The sequence below is a fragment of the Leucopleurus acutus genome (assembly GCF_964270905.1).
Source record: "Leucopleurus acutus genome assembly, chromosome: 3".
Classification (NCBI taxonomy): domain Eukaryota; kingdom Metazoa; phylum Chordata; class Mammalia; order Artiodactyla; family Delphinidae; genus Leucopleurus; species Leucopleurus acutus.
In genome coordinates this window covers 24,261,732-24,276,134 of record NC_139145.1, presented here as the reverse complement: position 1 = coordinate 24,276,134, position 14,403 = coordinate 24,261,732, and positions in this window count along the sequence as shown.

Sequence of the window (14,403 nt, the reverse complement as noted above, 5' to 3'; positions counted from 1 at the left end):
AAAAATTAACTTGAAATGGATTAAAGACTTAAATGTAAGACCTGAAACTGTAAAACTCCTAGAAGAGAACATAAAGAGAAAGCTCCTTAACATTGGTCTTGGTGATGATTTTTTGGGTATGATAACAAAACCACAAGCAACAAAAACAAAAAGCAACCAATGGGACTACATCAAACTAAAAAGCTCCTGGAGAGCAAAAGAAACAATCAACAAAATGAAAAGGCAACCTAGGAATGGGAAAAAATATTTGCAAACCACATGTATGATAAGAGGTTAATATCCAAAATCTATAAGGAATTCAAACAACTCCATAGCAAAAAACAAACAAACAAAAACAAATAATCTGATTCTAAAATAGGCAAAGCAGGGGACTTCCCTGGTGGTTCAGTGGTTAAGACTCCACACTTCCACTGCAGGGGGCATGGGTTTGATCCCTGGTCAGGGAATTAAGGCCTGCATGTCATGCAGTGTGTGTAAAAAAATAAAATAAATAAGGCAAAGCAAGACTAGGAAACAACTAAGTGTCCAACAGGTGAATGGATAAAGAAAATGTGACATATAGATATAGATAGATAGATAGATAGATAGATAGATAGATAGATAGATAGATAGATATAGATAGATATATAGATAGATAGATAGTTATAGATAGATAGATATAGATAGATAGATAGATAGATAGATATAGATAGATAGATAGATAGATAGATAGATAGATAGATAGATAGATAGATAATGGAATTTTATTCAACCACATGAAAAGAAGGAAATCTGCCATTTGTGACAACACAGATAGACCTTGAGGGCATTATGCTAAGTGCATTAAGTCAGAGGGCGAAACATAAATACTGTATGAGATCACTTATATGTGGAATCTTTAAAAACAAAGAAGAAACAACTCACAGATACATAGAATAGACTGGTTGCCAGAGGTGGGAGGTGGGTGAAATAGCTGAAAGTGGTCCAAAGGTACAAACTTCAAGTTATAAGATAAATAAGTCCTGGGGATGTCATGTATAGTGTAGTGACTATAGCTAACAATATTGTTGTGTATTTGAAAGTTGCTAAGAGAGTAGATCTTAAAAGCTCTCATCACAAGAAAAAAATAATTTGTTACTGTGAGTGGTGATGTATGAAAAGCCATGGAAGAAGCTTAAATGCATATTGCTAGTTGAAAGAAACCGGTCTGAAATGACTACACACTGGATGATTCCAACCATATGACATTCTGGGAAAGGCAAAACTATGAAAACAAGAGGAAATGTGGCCCCAGTGGACACCACTGTCTCTCCTTTCAGGAGCCTCCAGGTGCTGGAGACCTTCCCTCCTGAGATCCAGGTCTTCATGAAGGACTCCAGTGGCCAGGGCAAGCCTTATGCCATTGACCCTGATGACTCCATCCACGACTTGAAAGAGAAGGTTGAAGAGGCTGGAGGACCTTACATGGAGGGTCCCGGGGCCAGAAACTGTGGAATCAATAGCTTCTCAGATTGCACATCAAGGATTGTGACACCATCATGCTCGTTAAGAGAGGCCCCACATCCCCACGAGTGCCAAGATCCGGCTGTTCATTTTGCAGACTCCTATGGTCATGTCCCCCTAGCTCACCCCTTTCTACCCAGACCACTGTGCTCTTTCTGAAGCATAAATAGAAACAGAATCCTCCCCTGCTTAAAATTCTCCAATGGCTCCTATTACCTACAGAATCAAGTTCAAGTTCCTTTGCTTGGCATTCAGGGTTCTTGACCATTTAGCTCTTGCTGACCTCTCAGTCTCTCCTCGTCACTCTCAAAACATACCAGACGTGGCCAAACACTTGCAATTCCAGAACACTGAATGCTGGCTCACAACTCCATGACTTTGAGTCAACTTTCCTTCTCCCCCATGTTGTCACCATTCAAAGTTCAAACCTCTAAGTTATTGATTCTCAAAAGTACGGACCCCAGACCAGCAGAATCAACATCATCTGGGAACCTCTTTGAAATAAAAATTCTCAGCAGCTAGCCCAGAATTACCTGAGTTAAGTTCTCTGGAAGTAGGACTCAGCAATCTGTGTCTTAACAAGCCTTCCAAGTAATTCTGAGCAAATATGGAAGTTCCAGGGAGTTAACACCCCAGGGGGTAAGCCTTGGCCCATTGAAAGACAGGAACCAGCGAGTGCAGTGAGTGCATACTCCCCTCCTCCACCTCTCAGGTGGATAATTTTGAGGCACGTTCTGCATTGCTCCTTAGAGGGTCCTCAGTGGGATCAAAGCTCAGCTGCCCACAGTAGTGATCAATTTCATGATATTTCTTGGACTGTTTTTTCCTCCTTCTCAATCCCCCACACCTGTCCCTTGGGATCATTTCCCAAAACAAGTCTCATGCAAATCCTTGTCTCAGGTTCTGCATTTGGAGGAACACAAGCTAAGAGAAAACCCACCTTTATGCATCTTCCTCCTTCCTAAAACCCAGCCCACACCTTTCCTAACCACTAGCTCTTCCCCCACCGCCATAGAAATGTGCCCAACTGCGTGGCATTTCTACAAACCATAAAACCAATACACAATCGACTGCATGTTCCCCCCCGCCTTTTTTTTTTTTTTTTTTTTGTGGTACACGGGCCTCTCACTGTTGTGGCCTCTCCTGTTGCAGAGCACAGGCTCCGGACGCGCAGTCTCAGCAGCCATGGCTCATGGGCCTAGCCGCTCCGCGGTGTGTGGGATCTTCCCGGACTGGGGCACGAACTCATGTCCCCTGCATCGGCAGGCGGACTCCTAACCACTGCGCCACCAGGGAAGCCCCATGTTCCCTTTTCAAATCGTTTTTTTTTTTTTTTCTTTTTTGGCCACACTGCGAGGCCTGCAGGTTCCTAAATACCAGACCAGGGGTTGAACCCTGGTCCCTGGCAGTGAAAGCCCAGAGTCCCAACCGCTGGACTGCCAGGGAATTCCCCCTTTTGAAATCTTGAAAGCTGCTGAACTCCCAGATATCTCATGAAAATGAATAATGAAATGAATCAAAACTAATATGTAAGGTCTATTGAGCAAAGTGGTGGCTACCAGTGGGGAGAAGGAAGTGGGGAGAGGCAAAATAGGAGGACGGGATTAAGAGGTACAAACTACTGTGTATAAAATAGATAAGCTACAAGGACATATGGTACAGCACAGGGAATAGAGCCAATATATTATAATAACTTTAGTTTTTCAAAGGTTTATTATTTATTTATTTATTTAATTTATTTTTGGCTGCATTGGGTCTTAGTTGCGAGACGCAGGATCTTCATTGAGGCGTGCGGGATCTTTCATTGCAGCACATGGGCTCTTCGTTGTGGTGTGGAGGTTTCTCTCTAGTTGTGGCCTGCATGCTCCAGGGCACATGGGCTCAGTAGTTGTGGCGTGCGGGCTTAGTTGCCCTGCCGCCTGTAGGATCTTAGTTCCCCGACCAGGGATCAGACCTGTGTCCCCTGAATTGGAAGGCAGATTCTTTACCACTGAATCACCAGGGAAGTGCCTATAATAACTTTAAATGGAGTATAACCTGTAAAAATATTGAATAACAATGTTGTACACCTGACTGATATAGTGTTGTAAATCAATTATACTTCAAAAAAATGTTTTAAACTAAGATGTAAGGTCTGAATGTTTGAATAACTTTTGTTTGAATAACTTTTATATTGCCTTGAAGCTCATTATCTGTCATTATAAACATAGGACAAATGTTTGGAATCTCACTTTATTGTTGACTTTGGTTTGCGAAATTGCCACTGCTCTTTAAACAGTTATAATATAGGACTGTTTAAGGACCAGGCACTACCAAACTTTGAAAATATGGAGACTTTTAGAATTTATGTAATTAAAAATGTGATTCTTTCCGTTTGGGGTTAGCCAGTTGGAGAGTTTAAATTGAAACGTGTCATGATTGAGGGGTTTTTTTTTCCCCCCAAATGGTATTTAAGACAACAAACACCCTCCACCCCACCACTTCCTCCAGCTAACACCTGGTCTTTCTCCTCCTTTTCACGACAAAGTTCTTAAAAGTGTTATCTACACTCCTGGTCTCCATCCTCCTCACCCAACTTACTCTTCAACCCCGCACCTAAGATCTGGCTTCTGCTCCCAGCTCTCCCTTACATTTCACCCACAATGATCACCAGTAGCCTCTGGGGTGCTTCTCAGACCTATATTCCTGAACTTATCGGAAGCATTAGGCAATGTGGACAACTATTTTAAGCTCTCTGGCTTAAACAGCTACCCTTGTAGACCTCCCCACTTCCCACTCCTCCTTGTATCTTCCTCCCTTTGTTAATAGTACCCTCCATCCATTACCCAGGTACCCAAGCCAGAGAGCTGATAGCCATCCTGTCTTTTCCCTCACCTCCTACCTGTAGTCACCAAGTCCTGTTCACCCTTCCCCCAAGGTAGACCTAGGATCCCATCCCTTCTCCAGCCAAGTCCGGGTCACCTTCCCTCTCACCTGGATCACTGTACAGTGTCCTGACACCTCTCCCTACATATCTACCCCTGCCCCCTGCAATCCATCCTCCCCACAGAAGCAGCCAGACCAATCTTTCCAGAATGGTCATTTCACCTCTGGTCGCTCCTCTGATTTGCCACTGCCCTCAGGACAAAGTCAGCGCAGATTCACCTGATATGTGACCCAGTGGATCACTTTCTCTTTCCTAGAACAATGTTTCCACTTGGCTATCGAAACACACTCCGGATTTTTCTTCCACCTCCCTGGCTACTCCTTCGCATTCTTGTTTGCCGGATGCTTGCCTCTCCCCAATCACTTAATACTATTAAGTGTTTCAGGGCCCAGTCACTGGTCCTTTTCTTGCCTTGCTCTATACTCACTCCCTTGGTGAACCCACCCAGCCTCATGGCTTTAAATATATCTATGCTGGTCATTTGTATCCCAACCCCAGACTTCGTCCCTGAAATCCAGACTCAAATATGCAACTCCCTAGCCAACTCGGATCTCACTAGACACTCAAGTTTGCTTCCAAAGCCGAGCTCCCGACCTTCATGCCTACACTGTGCCCTGGCCCAGTCTTTCCCTTCTCAGTTAAGCACAATTCTATCCTTCCAGTGCTAAGGCCAAAAGCCTTAGAGTGGTCCTTGACTCTAATTTTTCTCTCACATCACACTCTATCCTTTAGCAAGACCTGTTTATACTCAAAATATAGCCAGTGAAATGATATGAGGTCTGGGATTCACTTCCGAATAATACAGGAGGGGAGATGTGGATGGAGATATCATTGAAACAAGATTGTCTGTAGGTTGGGACTTCCCTGGTGGTCCAGTGGTTAGGACTCTGTGCTTCTACTGCAGGGGGCATGGGTTCAATCCCTGGTTGGGGAACTAAGATCCCGCATGCCGGGTGGCCAATAAAAATTAAAATGGGCAGAAGACCTGAATAAACACTTTAAAAACTGTCTACAGGTTGATAATGGTTGAAGATGGGGGATGGTACATGGAGGTTCATTGTATTATTCTACTTTTGTTCATGTTTGAAATTTTCCATAATAAGAAAATTGAATCATACCACTTCTCCCTACCTTCACTGCTACCATTCTGATCCAAGGCGCCATATCTCTTGCCTGGACTGTTGTAGTAGCTTCTTAACTGAATTCCTGCTTCTGCTCTCACCTCCACTCCCCACCCTCTGCTTTTAATCCAATCTTCCCACGAACAGCCAGTGTGATACCGTTAAAATGAAAGTCCATCCATGTCCCTCTTCTGCTTGGAACTCCCCAGTGGCTCCCCATTTCAATCAGAGTAAAAGCCAAAGTCTTAGTAGTCTTCAAGATCCTACACAATTTGCCCCCTACCCTTGTACTCAAACCTCATCCCCTCCCATTCTCCCCCTTTGATCATTCCATTCCAGTCACACTGCTATTCCTCAATCCCACCAGGCATACTGCCGCCACAGGGCCTTTGCACTTGCTGTTCCTTCTCCCATTCTTCTTTAATTGTTTTTATTTATTTTATTTTTTTTAAATTTTTGGCTGAGCCGGGTCTCAGTCGCGGCACACGGGATCTTTCGTTGGGGCGTGTGGACTTCTTAGTTGCCACATACAGACTCTTAGCTGCGGCATGCATGTGGAATTTAGTTCCCCGATCGGGGATCGAACCTGGGCCCCCTGCATTGGGAGAGTGGAGTCTTACCCACTGGACCACCAGGGAAGTCCCACTTTCTCTCATTCTTCCCTCTGACATACATACCGCTCACTCTTCGCCTCCTTCATGTCTTTGCTCAAATGTCTCCTTTTCAGACCTTCCCTAGCCACCTTTCTTGAGACTGAACCCCTGAACATTACCAAGTCTCACCCCACCCACACACACGTAGTCAGTACCTTTTAACCTCTTTCCCTGCTTTATTTTCCTGATTAGCGCTTATCACCGTCTTAATTATTATAATGTTACTTATTTATCCTGTTTATTATCTGTCTCCACCATTAGAGTGTTAGCTCTCTGCAGTCCGAGAATTTTGCCTATTCACTGCTGTATCCCCAGGACACCTGCCTGGCACATAGCGGGCACTCAACAAATGTTTGTTGAATGAATGAATGAATGGCATTCCGAGTTTCAATCCCTGCCCACCTGTCCAGGCACAGCTCTCCCCTCTCCCCTCCCTGCCCTCCATGCCAACATGGATCTGACAGCCGAGTCCTGGCACATGGCAGGATGATTCACACTTCTCAGCCTTATCCTGTCTTGTGCCCTCTGTCTCGTGGCCGCATTCCCAGTCTTTTAAGACTCATCTCAAGCAGGTGTTCACTGACACCACAGGTGACCCCAAAGAAACTCTTCTGCCTGAATTTCCACCAAGTTTCTGTGCCCTCTTTTCTCCTAGTACACAGGACACTGGACTCTCTGTGTCTCCTCTGTCTCCCCCACTGCTCTGGGAGCCCCTGGGGCAGGAACCACGTCTTACATTGTCTTCTTCGCACAATGTCTGGCACCCAGCCAGCACTCAATAGATGTACAGTGAACGAATAACAATACTTGCATTTACTTAATGTTTTCTCTGCTAAATGTTCTCTTGCTTAATCCACACAACCTATGGGGTAGGTATTATTCTTAAACCCATTTTAAGGATTATTTCTGTGAGAGTCAGAGAGGTTAAGAGTCTGGCAAAGGGCAGACTGGAATTCCAGAGTTTGTTCTGCGGAACCCTAGAATTCCCACTGTTCAGTCCAACCTCCAGCGAGTGCCTGCTCTTACTGAGCCTGTTTTGGGTGACAAGGTTGTGGGGATGGGATTGGTGGATACCATCCAACTCCCATCTCCTGGGGGAGTTGCTTTTCCCAGGGCCATCCTCAAGCCAGTTTCAGTTTCCAAGTTGTAAAAGGGAAACTAAGAGGTGAGAAATGAAACCTACAGCAGAAAGGGTGACTAAAAGCCCCGCCTGTTAAGGTGGTTTCACCCAGTGTTCCTCGGTACCCCAGCTGCAGTGAATGGCCTCCAGGAAGAGGATCCCCTGGTCAGCCAGACACCTCTTGTTTCCTCTCCACTCTGGTCCTTTGTTCCACAGGGTGCTGGAGGTCAGCTGAGGAGGAGTCCCCTTAAAGAAGAGTGTGTGTGCCAGGAGCTGGGTAGGTGTGTGGGTATAGATCTAGCCACCAGTGGTACTCTCAAGACAGAGATGGCAGTGCCCCCGGAGCTCTTTGTCACCCCAGCTTCCAGGCTGAACTCCTTCGTGGCTCACTGCCTGCATCCCAGCCAGAAGTGGAAAAAAGAGGTGTTGGAGACTGTGCAGACCGTGGAGCAGTTCCTGAGGGAGCAGAGCTTCCAGGGGGAGCATGGGCTGGACCAGGAATCGGGGGTGCTGAAGGTGGTCAAGGTGAGACTGGTTCCCTCCATCCCCAGGCCAGGGCTGGGCAAAATGCAGCTTGTGGGTCTACATCCCTGAGGATGCTGGGACCTGTTGCCTCATTATCTCTAGCCCATGCTACTGACATCTCAAGACACTCCATCCCAATGCACTGCTGCCTTGAGCAGAGCAAGTCCAGTAAGGAACCTAATAATAATAGTGTACTTTTTAGGATGCACTAGCCTAACCCCTTAACATGTATTATGTCTAATTTGTGTACCCTGTGAGGTATGTACTATTCTTTTCCCATTTTACAGATGAGCAGAATGGAAACTCAGTGATTTAAGATCCATAATGACCAAATGCAATGCAAGGTCTCTGATTAGATCTTGGTGTGAATGGACCATCTGTAAAATATAATTTGGGAACAATTGGAGAAATTTCAATATGGCCAGAATATTAAATAATATATATATATAAGGGAATTGTTTTTTTAATATTTATTTATTTTATTTATTTATTTTCTTGGCTGCGTCAGGTCTTAGTTGTGGCAATGTGGGATCTTTTGTTGCAGCGTGCGGGCTCGGGCTTCTCTCTAGCTGTGGCGTGCGGGTTTTCTCTCCCTAGTTGTGGCGCGTGGGTTCCAGGGTGTGTGGGCTTTGTAGTTTGCGGCATACGGGCTCTCTAGTTGAGGCGTGGGAGCTCAGTAGTTGTGGCACGTGGGCTTAGTTGCCCTGCAGCATGTGGGATCTTCGTTCCCTGACCAGGGATCGAACCCGAGTTCCCTGCATTGGAAGGTGGATTCTTTACCACCGGACCACCAGGGAAGTCCCAGGGAACTGTCTTTTTGAGGCGTAATAGTTTTGTGGTTATGGGGGAAAATGTTCTCTTTTGTTGGACACAAATGCTAAAGTATTTAGGGACGATGGTTCTTAGCGTTTGTAATTTACTTTAAAGTGGCTTAGTTGAAGCAAATATGGCAGAGTTTAGACTTGTTGAATCTGGGCGGATATATAAGTGTTCATTGTATTCTCTTTCTGTTTTTCTGTTTAAAATTTTTGATAATGGAAAATTTTTTTTAATGGAAGCTCAGAGAGGTGAGGTCACTTGCCCAAGGTCACACAGCTAGTGGTGAAGCTGGGATTTCACCCAGGATCTATCTTACTCCACTCCAGGCTGCCCTCACTGAGCTTTTTTCCCCCAAGCCCTTCCTGCAGCTGCATCATGTCACCTCCTGTCCTAGCTAGGATAATAATGCAAGAGGGTCAAAACTAGAAAGATGTGATGAGAAAAACAACTTTGAGGAAAAAATTTTGTTTTTCTGAGTGGCTGCCTAGGCATTTTACAGTATGGTGACCCTACTAACACCAAAAGTTCAGAGTCTGGACTTTTAGATAGGTTTAGGGTATCCCCACAGGTTCCTGCTTTGCCTTCCCCGGTGGAACCTTTTAATATAACCACTGAGTGGGCTTCCCTGGTGGTCCAGTGGTTAAGACTCTGAGCTTCCACTGCAGCGGGCATGGGTTCGACCCCTGGTCAGGGAAGTTCTGCATGCCACACTGTGTGGCCAAAAAACATAAATAAATAAAATTTTTTAAAAATTTAGAACTAAGCGGGTTTTAAATAAAATTTTTTAATGTAAATTGATACAGCCACTATGGAGAACAGTATGGAGGTTCCTTAAAAAACTACAGATAGAACTACCATACGACCCAGCAATCCCACTACTGGGCATATACCCTGAGAAAACCATAATTCAAAAAGAGTCATGTACCAAAATGTTCATTGCAGCTCTATTTACAATAGCCAAGACATGGAAGCAACCTAAGTGTCCAACAACAGACGAATGGATAAAGAAGATGTGGCACATATATACAATGGAATATTACTCAGCCATAAAAAGAAACGAAATTGAGTTATTTGTAGTGAGGTGGATGGACCTAGAGTCTGTCATACAGAGTGAAGTAAGTCAGAAAGAGAAAAACAAATACCGTATGCTAACACATATATATGGAATCTAAGGGGAAAAAAAAAGAAGGTCATGAAGAACGTAGGGGTAAGACAGGAATAAAGACACAAACCTACTAGAGAATGGACTTGAGGATATGGGGAGGGGGAAGGGTAAGCTGTGACAAAGTGAGAGAGTGGCATGGACGTATATACACTACCAAACGTAAAATAGCTAGTGGGAAGCAGCCGCATAGCACAGGGAGATCAGCTCGGGGCTTTGTGACCATCTAGAGGGGTGGGATAGGGAGGGTGGGAGGGAGACGCAAAAGAGAAGAGATATGGGAACATATGTATATGTGTAACTGATTCACTTTGTTATTAAGCAGAAACTAATACACCATTGTAAAGCAATTATACTCCAATAAAGATGTTTAAAAAAAAATAACCACTTAGAGTTAAGCCTGTGAAAAGTTAGTAGCCTCTGCCCCAATCACCTTGTAAGGACTAGGTGCTTGCTACCCCGCTCTAGCGCCTGCTGGCTTGTGACCTGGGGTGGAAGACTGCCCTTCCCCCGGCTCACTGTGTCCCCTTGCTTCTGGGATCTGTAAGTAATAAATCATTTTTTTTATTTTTTAAATTAATTTTTGTTGGAGCATAGCTGCTTTACAATGTTGTGTTAGTCTCTGCTGTACAGCAAAGTGAATCAGTTACACGTATCCATATACCCCTCCTTTTTAGATTTCTTTCTCACTTAGGTCACCACAGAGCATTGAGTAGAGTTCCCTGTGCTATACAGTAGGTTCTCATTAGTTATCTATTTTTGAAAGTAATAAATCTTATGACTCTACTCCCTTTGTATGGGTGTATTGAAACTGCACCTTTCCTCCAAATGACCCCGGGGGTTTCATTTCCCCACAGAGGGAGTTTGGATGCTGAGGGAGCTACCTGCCCACACTGTGTGGGCGGCTTGTGCCCCCGGCCAATGAGAAATTAACACTTTATTTGGGCTTTAAACTCTCCCCCAACCCCTGGAAATCCGGTAAGCTGTGCTGGTCCACAAGAGTGAATGCTTGTCCTTGGGTTTGAATAGGTTTGAACTGAAGCAAGTCATGAAGCCTGTTCTAGAACGCTCTTCCCTCTCTGCCTATATCTTACCACTGGAAAAGGTGGGAAGGGCAGCACAGGCACAGCCTTCAGCGGGATGGGCTCTGTGCCATTCCCAGCCCTCTCACATAGGGCAGAAACGCCCCGCCCCTGCCAATTCCTGAGTTAAAGCACTCACCTCTAATGTGACTGTATGAGGAAATAGGGTCTTTAAATTAAGGTTAAATAAAGTCATAATGGTGAAGCCCTAATCAGACTGGACTCGTGTTCTTATAAGAAGATAGAGACATCAGCGGCCTCTCTCTGTCCATGCACACACACAGGTAAGACCATGTGAGGACTCAGTGAGAAGGCAGCTGTCTGCAAGCCAGGAAGAGAGGCCTCAGAAGAAAGCAACTCTGCTGGCATCTTGATTTTAGACTGCAGAATTCCAGAACTGCGAGAAAGGAAATTTCTGTTGTTTAAGCCTCCAGTCTCTAGTATTCTATTATGGCAGCCCAAACAGACTAATGCACCATTTTACGTTGGCTTTTTTCCCCTATAACAGTAGACTAGCATCCTGGTCCCCAGGCCATTTTGGTTCAGTTAAATTCTTAAAGTAGCACTTACATCTTACCTCACACTGAAATAAATCCTTTTGTAGCATGTGAGTGGCACAGAGTGGAGCTTAAAAGATTTGGTGGGCCATCAGGCTCTCTCTAACCCACCCCTCGAACCTGTCTTATACCATCTTCTTTGCTTCCCAGTCCAAACCCTGTGTTCCAGTCTTTTCCCTGTCCCCCATTTATAGTGCCCACTCCTTCCTTGCCCAGTTGGAATTTTCTCTAGCTTCCATGCCGACTGCCCAAACCCCATCTCTTCTTCAGGGTCATCCTAAGCCTTACATCTTTGGGGCCTCTTCTCAACCTTCCAGCCAACCTCTGCATCACTCTGGTACTTCCTGCCTTTGCAGAAATTTAACAGAAAGAGAGGAGGGGATTGGAGGCACTGTGCCTAAGATCTCAGGTGGATGAGATTCTTCCCTGCAAGCCAAGTGTCCGGCTGTAAACAATACCTTCAGGACCTAAACAGTGAATAGAGGGATAGAAAGTGACTTGACTTTGGTGTATGTATGTGTTTATACCCATATATGTGAAGTCTGTGCTCTTGGAGTAGAGCCCCATTCATTTAGAGAAAAAAGAGCCTGCTCCAAATTCCCCATCTGGAACTAGCAATTTGTCCTTAATGAGGCACATGTATAACACAGGTTATAGATTAAGACTGACCTGAAGAGAGCACACTGACTTTCGTCTAAGCACCTCAGCTAGACAGCTAGACGTGGAAGAAACCAAGAAATCAAGTGTAGGATTTCCCAAACTGCAGTCAGTTACTAGCCACATTAATAACTGTTTTAAACCTTATTCACATTGCATCAAAGGGATGCTTTGATGCACTGCTGAGGTCTTCTCAGCAAAGCTCACGGGAATTTGGTATATGAGGATCCACAATAGCGATCCATTTCATCGGTGTCAATCTTTCTGGACAGTTTGGGTGGAAAGGACAATTCCTGAAGGTGCGATACCTTCACCGCATGTACTAGCATTGGGTCTTGCTTGTGTGTGTGTCACCGACTTCAGCCTTGCTGTAGCAATAATAGCTAAGATACTGTAGAGCTGAGAGGCTATTTAAGTATTTATAGATATATACATAAGGTAAAAGCACCTAACTTTTTTCTACCTATTGCTTACTTTCCACAGCGGTGTACACACCACACTTTAGGAAACAGTGATGTTGTCCAATTTGTCTTCTCATTTGAAGATGAGAAATGAAGGTCTGGAGACCTTTCATTTCTCAAGGTCATTCGAGTGTTTAAGGGCAGGATGCTGGGGTTCCTGACTTCCAGGGAACCTAACTTTTCTCTGAAATTATACTGCCCCTTAATCTCTTAGCAGTACATAAAACAAATATTGGTGACCTCGTGACATGCCAGCCCTTGGGTGAAATGGAGATCTGTGACTGGCTCTCAAACTTTTAAGAAATGGGAGTCTAGAAAAAAAAAACCCAAAACAGTCATGCAAAGACTCACTGGGCTGGAAGGGGAGCCCGTGGTCGTCTAGCTCAGTGCTGGGCTGAACCCTGGATCGTCCAAGGAGGGTCTTGGAGGCCTCTCTGGAGGCCAAGAAGTCAAGGCATAAGGGGGAATAAGGCAGGTTTGCTTCTGTGTCTTCATGTTATTTTCATGTAAGATAGCACTGAAAATTTCAAAAGTAACACTGGAAATGTTCTGTGCTTGTCCATTTTCATCGTATAGATAATGACATGAAGGCTCAAAGGGGGATCGTGTTTTGCTAGTTAATAACAGACAACATTCCTCATCCAGCATTCCTATAGCTTAAAAAAGCAATAGAGGCAAGTGGGTCCATGAACGTGGGTTTTGTGGTCATGCAGATTTGAACTTGCATCCCAGCAGGGCTTGAATGGAGTTTTTCTCTCCAAATTAGGCAAATTGCTTCTCCAAGGCTCATGGGGTGGTCAGTGTTGTTATAGGGGAGTGAGGTAAAAGCATTTTCCTCACCATATCCTGCCCCAGACATGTTATCTGAAGGGAAGGAAAGAAGGGAAAATGGGAGGGATATATGGAGAAAGAGGGAGGAAACTAAGGTGGCAGAGAACATTCCTAAAAGTCCTCCATGTTACTTCTGCTGTGCTTCCACACGCTCCTTGGGACCTCGCTTGCCAACAGAAATGTTGATTAAGCACTCTGGTTCTTATGTACGTTCTGCATTGGGAACACTTATAGTTAGGTTTCAGGGCTCTGAACTCCCCAAACTGGGGAACTTGTCATTAAAAGGCCCTTTTAAAAAGCACAAGTGCCCCAAAGTTTAATGGCATTAGATTTTGGCAATGATTTCTTGAATATGACACCGAAGGCACAGGCAACAAAAGGAAAATAGAGAAATTGACTTCATGAAAATGTTTAAAACTCTGTGCATCCAGACCCTATCAATAGAGGAAAAGGGCAATCGCAGAATGAGAAGAGATGTTTGGAAATCACATATCTGATAAGGGATTAATATCTAGAGTGTACAGAGAACTCCTAAAACTCAACCACAAAGCAAACAACCTGGCTAAAAAACGGGCAAAGGACTTGATTAGACATTTCTGCTAAGAAGATACATAAATGGCCCATAAACACCTCAAAAGACGCTCAGCATCAGCGATCATTAGGAAAATGCAAGTCAAGACTACAGTGAGACACCAGCTTACACACATTAGGGTGGCTACTGTGAAAAGAAAAAATAACAAGGGTTAATGAGGATGTAGGAAATTGGAGCCCTGTGCACTACTGGTGAGAATGTAAAATGGTACAGCCATTGTGCAAAATATCATGGTGGTTCCTCAAAATTAAAAGTAGGATTACCATATGGTCCAGTTCCACGTCTGGGTGTATACCCAACATAACTGAAAGCAGGTTTTGCAAGATACTTTGTATACCTATGTTCATAGCAGCATTGTTCACAATAACTAAAATGTGGAAGGAACCCAACTGCCCACTGACAGATGAATAGATAA